Source organism: Nannospalax galili, unplaced genomic scaffold (genome assembly GCF_000622305.1).
Source record: "Nannospalax galili isolate Female #2095 unplaced genomic scaffold, S.galili_v1.0 scaffold24, whole genome shotgun sequence".
Classification (NCBI taxonomy): domain Eukaryota; kingdom Metazoa; phylum Chordata; class Mammalia; order Rodentia; family Spalacidae; genus Nannospalax; species Nannospalax galili.
Window position 1 is genome coordinate 2,324,045 of NW_008352654.1, and position 8,522 is coordinate 2,332,566.

General features: G+C 44.1%; 1 protein-coding gene across 1 annotated transcript in view; it reads right to left on the reverse strand.

The window, feature by feature from the left end:
• Positions 1-8,381: 8,381 nt before the first annotated feature.
• LOC103747385 (acyl-coenzyme A thioesterase 1) overlaps positions 8,382-8,522 on the reverse strand; it is a gene marked incomplete in the record, with an annotated part of 9,459 nt that continues 9,318 nt past the window's right edge. The window contains 1 exon segment of the mRNA XM_008849777.3: positions 8,382-8,522.

Here is an 8,522-nt window from a genome sequence, read left to right on the forward strand (position 1 = left end):
CAGGAAGACACGCCCTAAATGTGGGTGTTACCTTCTGATGGCAGCCCATATAAAAGGCCATGGCAGAGGAGAGCACCTGGCCTCTTGCTTCTTGCCTTCTCTCTCGCTGGTGAGTTCATCTTGCTGCTGTAGACTGAAGACTAGCTGATCTTTTGGAATTCTTCAGACCTTCAGTGCCAGATTGGTACTACTGAGACATCCAGCCTCGTGGACTGAGCGACTACTGATTCTCAGCCTCTCCAGTGTGGTGCAGCCATTGTTGGACTACTCGGACTCTATCCTGTGAGCTAAGCTGATAAATCTCTATACATATATATTCATTCTGCCGGTTCTGTTTCTTTGGAGAACCCTCCCTAATACAGATTTTGGTACCAGGAGTGGTTCTAGAGAAACAGAATTGAAAGGATGAATTTATTTAATGGGCTTGTTGGTATTTGGAGCAGGCTCTCTGACTCAGTCTTCAGGTAACATGGAGAGCACTGAAAATCTGTGGTATAGACTATTTGAAACAATTACAGAGATAGACCCATTTGAATCTCCTAACTCACTTCTTGGGAAGAGCAAGAAATTTAGTGATTCTATACATAAAACATTTGACAATTTGTGGAAAAATAAGAAAAATAATGATGCTGGCTGGTTACTTCTAGCATCTCTGGATAAAGTGATGAAGATAAACAGTGAGCTTAATGATAAAATTGACAAGCTCCAGATTCGAATCAACAGTTTAAAAATTTCCAAGTGTGCCCTGGAAGAGAATCTTCTCTCCTGGAGCCAGAGAGCTAAGGCTGCAGAAAATCAAGCTGGAGCCCTTATTATACATTTGGCTGACCTACAACACAAATTTAATTCCCAGCCTCAAAGGGTGTCAGCAGTAAAAGTGAGGGCATTGGTAGGGAAATATTGGAATCCTGACAAGTGGGATGGAGATGTGTGGGAGAACCCTGAGGAGGCTGAGGATTTTGAATCCTCAGGCTCTGAGGAATTTGATTCTCCTGGTGAATTACTCTCCCCACCCTCAGCAGACCCACCCTCCCCACCCTTGCCTGAGGAAACTAATCCCATTGAGGAAGTTTATCTCATTCAGCAAGAGGAAGCTGATGTCCCTCAGGATGCAGTTGTTGTTACCTCTAGACCTATAACCAGACCTATAACCAAAGCTGAGAAGGCCCCTAGAGGAGAGATAGAAAGTGTGGTCCATGAGGAGGTGCATTACACCACTAAAGATCTTAGTGAATTTGCTAATTCTTTCAAGCAGAAGTCTAATGAATATGTCTGGGAATGGATTTTAAGGGTATGGGATAATGGTGGAAGGAACATAAAATTGGATCAGGTTGAGTTTATTGACATGAGCCCCCTGACTGGAGATTCTAGGTTTAATATGGAAGCTCATGCAGTTAAAAAAGGTGTTAAAAGTTTATTTGGTTGGTTGGCTGGGGAATTTATCAAAAGATGGCCTACTGACAGAGAGCTGGAGATACCTGATATCCCTTGGCTTAGTGTTGATGAAGGGATTGTAAGGTTCAGGCAAATTGGTATGCTCAGTTGGAGATGCTGCTGCTCAATTGCATAAATTAAATGTAAATATAATAGGTGTAACAGGACCATGGAGTAGGGGTCAGGTGGTGGTATTGAATTACCAAAGACAAGGTGAGTGTACTTATTGTAATGGACAACAAAGGCAAAACAATACCTACAATGGCATGACTCAAATGGACCTGTGGTATCAATCATGGTATTTCCAAGGACAACATATATAAGAAGCCTACTAAGTTTTTATTTGATCTGTATAAGCAGAAAAGCTCTAGGACATATGACAGGAAGTCAGTATTGGATTGTAGCAATAGAGAATCACACTCAGTCAACCAATTTCCAGACTTGAGAGAGTTTACAGACCCAGAACCCCTTGAATGAAGGGAAGGCCGGGTGTCCTTGAGGAAGGACCTTGTTACAGTACCAAAGAGTTATGCTGTTTGCCTCTCACCCATCCTTCTCCAGAGGGACCTGTGGCCTTTTACTAGAGTAACTGTACATGGGGGAAAGGATACTGGTTCTGAGTTGACACTGATTCCGGGAGACCCTAAAAAGCATTGTGGCCCTCCAGTAAAATTAGGGGCTTATGGAGGTCAGGTGATAAATGGAGTTTTGGCTGAATTCTGACTGACAGGGGGTCCAGTGGGTCCCCGAACTCATCCTGTGATTATTTCCCCAGTACCAAAATGTATAATTGTGATAGATATACTTAGGAATTGGCAGAATCCCCACATTGGTTCCTTGACCTGTGGAGTGAGGGCTATTATGGTTGGAAAGGCCAAATGGAAACCACTGGAATTGCCTCTGCCAGGGAAAATAGTGAACCAAAAACAATGTCACATCCCTGGAGGGACTACAGAAATTAGTGCTACCATCAAGAATTTGAAAGATGCAGGCAGGGGTGGTGATTCCCACCACATCTCCCTTTAACTCTCCTATTTGGCCTGTGCAGAAGACAGATGGGTCATGGAGAATGACAGTTGACTATCAAAAACTTAATCAAATATTGCAGTAATTAGTGCTACCATCAAGGATTTGAAAGATGCAGGAGTGGTGATTCCCACCGCATCTCCCTTTAGCTCTCCTATTTGGCCTGTGCAGAAGACAGATGGGTCATGGAGAATGACAGTTGACTATCGAAAACTTAATCAAGTAGTGACTCCAATTGCAGCTGCTGTACCAGATGTGGTTTCCTTACTCAAGCAGATTAATATGTCTCCTGGTACCTGGTAGGCAGCTATTGATTTGGCATATGCTTTCTTCTCGATACCAGTTCATAAGGACCACCAGAAGCAATTTGCTTTCAGCTGGCAAAGCCAACAGTATACCTTTACTGTCCTGCCTCAAGGGTATATTAACTCTCCAGCACTGTGCCATAACTTGGTTTGAAGGGATCTTGATTGCCTGACTCTTCCACAAAATATCACACTGGTCCACTACATTGATGACGTTATGCTGATTGGATCCAGTGAGCAGGAGGTAGCAGACAGTCTGGACATGTTGGTTAAGCATATGTGCATGAGAGGATGGGAAATAAATCCAACCAAAATTCAAGGGCCTTCTACCTCAGTGAAATTTCTAGGAGTTCAGTGGTATGGAGCATGCAGAGACATTCCTTCTAAGGTGAAGAATAAGTTGTTGCATTTGGCCGCTCCCTCCACCAAGAAAGAAGCACGATGTTTGGTGGGCCTGTTTGAATTCTGGAGGCAGCACATTCCTGGGTGTATTACTACGACCCATATATCAAGTGACTCGGAAGGCAGCTACCTTTGAGTGGGGCCTGGAACAGGAAAGGGCCCTTCAACAAGTCCAGGCTGCTGTCCAAGCTGCTCTGCCCCTTGGGCCATATGATCCAGCAGACCTGATGGTGCTTGAGGTATCAGTGGCAGATAAAGATGCTGTTTGGAGTCTCTGGCAGGCCCCCATAGGGGAATTACAGCAGAGGCCATTGGGATTTTGGAGTAAGGCTTTGCCTTCACCTGTGGACAACTATTCTCCCTTTGAGAGACAGCTCTTAGCCTGCTTTTGGGCCTTAGTGGAAACTGAACATTTGACAATGGGCTCCCAAGTCACCAAGGGACTGGAGTTGCCCATCATGAGCTGGGTGTTATCTGACCCCCCCAAGCCATAAAGCAGGCCATGCACTGCAACAATCCATTATCAAATGGAAGTGGTATATGCATGATTGGGCTCTAGCAGGCCTGGAGGTCATAAGCAAGTTACATGAAGAAGTTGCCCAAATGCCTATGGTTCCTACTCCTGTTACAATGCCTCCTGTTCTCAATCATGTACCTATGGCTTCATGGGGTGTGCCCTATGATGGGTTGACTGAGGAAGAGAAAACTAGGGCTTGGTTTACAGATGGTTCTGCATGTTATGCAGGCACTACTCAGAATGCCCAGCTGCAGCATAACGGCCAATTTCTGGAACAACCCTGAAGGAAACTGGGGAAGGTAAGTCTTCACAGTGGACAGAGTTTTGGGCAATGCACATGGTCGTGCATATTACTTGGAAGGAGAAATGGCCAGAAGTGAGATTATATACTGATTCATGGGCTGTAGCCAATGGTTTGGCTGGATGGTCAAGGAATTTGAAAAAGCATGATTGGAAAATTGGTGAGAAAGACATTTGGGGAAGAAGTAGATGGATAGATCACTCCAAATGGGCAAATGATGTGAACATACTTGTAGCTCAGGCAAATGATAATCAAATTGAGTGCCAGATTTGCCAACAGTGGAGACCAACACTGAGCCCCCATAAGGCACTGTTCCCCATGGCGACCAGCCTGCAACCTGGTGGCAGGTTGACTACATTGGACCACTTCCATCTTGGAGGGGACAGTGTTTTGTCCTTACAGGAATAGACACTTATTCTGGTTATGGATTTGCCTTTCCTGCACATAATGCTTCTGCCAAAACTACCAACCAGGGACGTACAGAACGCCTTATCCACCACCATGGTATTCCACACAGCATTGCTTCTGACCAGGGAACTCACTTCACGGCCAAAGAAGTGTGACAGTCATGGAATCCACTGGTCTTACCATGTTCCCCACCATCCTCACGTAGCTGGCTTGATAGAACAATGGAATGGTCTCTTAAAGACACAGTTACAGTGACAATTGGGTACCAATAGCCTGGAGGGCTGGGGCAGGGTCCTCCAGAAGGCAGTGTATGCTTTGAATCAGCATCCAATATATGGCACAGTTTCTCCTATAGCTAGGATTCACGGGTCCAGGAATCAAGGGGTGGAAGTGAGAATGATTCCACTCACTATCACCCCTGATGACCCACTAGGAAAATTTTTGCTTCCTGTCCCCTCGACTTTGTACTCTGGCTTGGATGTTTTGGTTCCAGAAGAGGGAGTGCTTCTGCCAGGAGAGACAACAAACATTCCATTGAACTGGAAGCTAAGACTTCCCCTGGACACTTTGGGCTTCTGATGCCCTTAAGTCAGCAGGCTAAGAAAGGAATAGCAGTATTAGGAGGGGCGATTTACCCAGACTACCAGGGGGAAATTGCACTGGTTCTCTACAATGGAGGTAATAAAGATTATATCTGGAAGGCAGGAGATTCCTTAGGGCAACTTTTGGTGTTACCATGTCCTTTGATTAAGGTCAATGGGAAACTGCAACAACCCAATCCAGACAGACCCTTCTGGGATGAAAGTATGGGTCACTCCTCCAGGGAAAGTGCCAAGACCTGCAGAGGTGCTTGCTCATGGTGGAGGACATACAGAATGAGTAGTAGAGGAAGGTAGTTACAAATACCAATTTAGGCCACATGACCAATTGTAGAAATGTGGATTGTAATTGACATGAGTATTCGTGTCCTATTTGGTTAAGAATAGGCTTGTGCATGTATACACATATGTTAAGCAGATACTTGAGTTATTCTTTTTTTGAATGTGTAACTGAGATTAGTGTTAAGTGGTTAAGTATTGTGAACCTATATCATTATATTGGGTTATGAGACACTAAAGGACTAAGCATTCCTCGAAGACCTTATCACCTACTCTAAGATATATAATGCTTTGGTCATTGTATGATGGGATAGTTATATCATGTTAGGTGAAATTATGACCTCAACATTGTTTTCATTTGAAAATTAAGCATGACATAGATGCTATTGGGTGTCAAGTTGACAAGGGGTGGACTTGTGATGGCTAATCCTGGGTGTCAACTTGACCGGATCTGGGATTAACTGAAATGAGAGAGATCTTGATTGGATCATCTGAAGCTGGAAGACACACCCTAAATATGGGTGTTACCTTCTGATGGCAGCTGGTATAAAAGACCAAGGCAGAGGAGAATGCCAGGCTTCTTGCTGCTTGCCTTCTCTCTCGCTGGTGAGTTCACCTTGCTACTGTAGACTGAAGACTAGCTGATCTTTTGGAATTCATCAGACCTTCAGTGCCAGATTGGGACTACCAAGACTTCCAGCCTTGTGGACTGAGCAGCTACGGATTCTCAGCCTCTCCAGTGTGGTGCAGCCATCATTGGACTACTCAGACTCTATCCTGTGAGCTAAGCTGATAAATCTCTATACATATATATTCATGCTATTGATTTTGTTTCTTTGGAGACCCCTAATACACACTCTAAACCATTGAATCATCTCTCTAGCCACATACTGTTATGATTTTTATATCCAAAAATCATAACCATGTAAGAATGAATCTTTAAAGCTTAGTGCTTAGTTTCTCAGACCTGAGTTAGTTTCAGCCAGAGCAAATTTCAGCCACAAGTTTGAGTCCATGAAGACCTCTTTGGCTTGTCCTACACGCTTGCTACATGTTGCCTGGCCTCTGCAGCTTTCCCAAACCTTGGTGAAAGCCTCATGACCCCCTCCCTCACTCCTAGATCCTGCAGGCCTGCAAAACAGGATCCAATTTTACATGTGATGTAAAATCTGCTGCCAGCTCAAGATGTAGCCTGGTCCTCTTGGGCCACAGCTGCAGCATTCTGTGTGTGGCTTCACAGCTGAATCTGGCAAAGCATTTCCCTAGATGGCTTTGCTAGAGCGGGATGCTCTGAAGGCTCCATCTTCTCAAGCTCTCTCTTTTCAGGCACTATCCTTTTAACTGAATTTGAAAGGTTTTTTTGTTTTGTTTTTTTAATGCCATGGAGTTCTGACTGCAGTCTTACCCTCAAGGGATCATTCTTATTGCCCCAGCAACAAATGTAAGGTATCTCTTTAACGATGCCAGACTATTTAGTAATTACAGCCATTTTGTCTACACCCACCCCATCAGCTCTGTCCTTAATATTAGGCACATCCATATCCCTTTCCTCACCAAACTCCACATCTGTCACATTTTTGGCTCTACTTTCTGCTTTGAATTTTCACAATAAACCTCATTAAGCACAGTGGGCAGTAACTGTGCCACTGCCTGAATTTATGCTATTTTGAAAGTTCCTCTGCCAAAGCAATTAGTCCATTACTTTTGAATTCAGTCTCAATCAAATGTTTAGGACCTGGGCAGAATGCAAGATTCTTTGCCAGAACGTAACATCTATCAGCCCAATTCCTGAAAGAATCCTTGTTCCCCCCTCAAGTCTCATAGACCCACCTTTACTCCATATTTCTATAGGCATTCTGGTACCTGAGGCTGCTTTTCACGTCTAGGTGGATCAGTAACCAGAGAGAGACAGAGCTAGAAACAGGGCCTTGCTTTTGCTATAACCCTCAAACCACTCCCTATCTCCATCCAGTGACCCACTTCCTCCAGCTTGGCCCCAGCTCCTAAAGGCTCCACGGGCTCCTGAAATGGGACCAACATCCTGGGACCAAGTATCCAAACACATGAGCCTGTGGGCAACACTTCACATTTAAACTCTACCACCACCCAAACCTGCTCTTTCCTGGTGTTCTCTGTTTTAGCAGGAGGTACTACCATTCATCCATTTGCTCAGGGAAAACAAGACTTAGCATCAATATTTTCTTCTGTTTTTAATCCCATATTCTAATGAGCAAGCAACCCTGTAGCTCTACTTTAGACTCTATCTGAAGCACCTTCTGTACCACCTGTACTGTTGCCACACAAGTCTGTTTTGTAAAATTTATAGTCTTCAACTATGTATGCAACAAAGACCTTTTCATTACTGCAGATGTGTTGAAGCTTAAGTGTCTGAAAGTGCACACCAATTCACCTTAAGCCCCTTCTTGGAAGGAAGATGATACCAACACCAGCGCGAGAACTGAAGGACACAATAGTTTCGTCTGTAGAAGTCGAATTTTTATTTCAGTACAAATGTTTATACTTATGGACTCCCTTTTTTTCATGATAGGATTATTTACATAATTTTTAAAATATTTATTATTTTTATTTTATGTGTATGAGTGTATTGCCTGCATGTATGTGAGTGCACCCACGTCATGCAATGCCATGGAGATCAGAAGAGGGCTTTGGGCTTTGGATTCCCCTGGAAGTGGAGTTAAGGATGGTTTGTAGCCACCATGTAAGTGCTGGGAATTGAACCCAAGTCCTCTGCAAGAGCAGTCAGTGCTTTTAACTGCTGAGCCATCTCTCCAGCCCATTTACATAATTTTTAAAAATTACTTTGTGTGTGGGGGGGGTGGAGGTTACAGGAGAACTTGCTTGAGCTTCTCTCCTATCATGTGGGTTCTGGGGAAAGAACTCAGGCTTGGCAGCAAGCACCATTACCACTGAGTCATCTCTCAGGCCCAATAAGCACTATTTTGTTTTAAAGAAGGGTCTCCCTGTAGCCCCAGCTGGTCTGGAACTTGCTATGTAGACCAGGCTGGACTCGATCTCACACATAGCTACCTGTCTCTGCCTCCTGAGTACTGGGATTAAAGGCATGCACCAACACACCTGACAACAGGGACTATTTTTATAAGAAAGTTTTATTTTTTTGTTGTCTCATGGCACTTGGGACTGAACTCAGGACATTGTGCAAGCTAGACAAATGCTTTATCACTGAACTATAGCCTCAGCCCTGGATAGGTACTGTTTTTACTTATTTATTT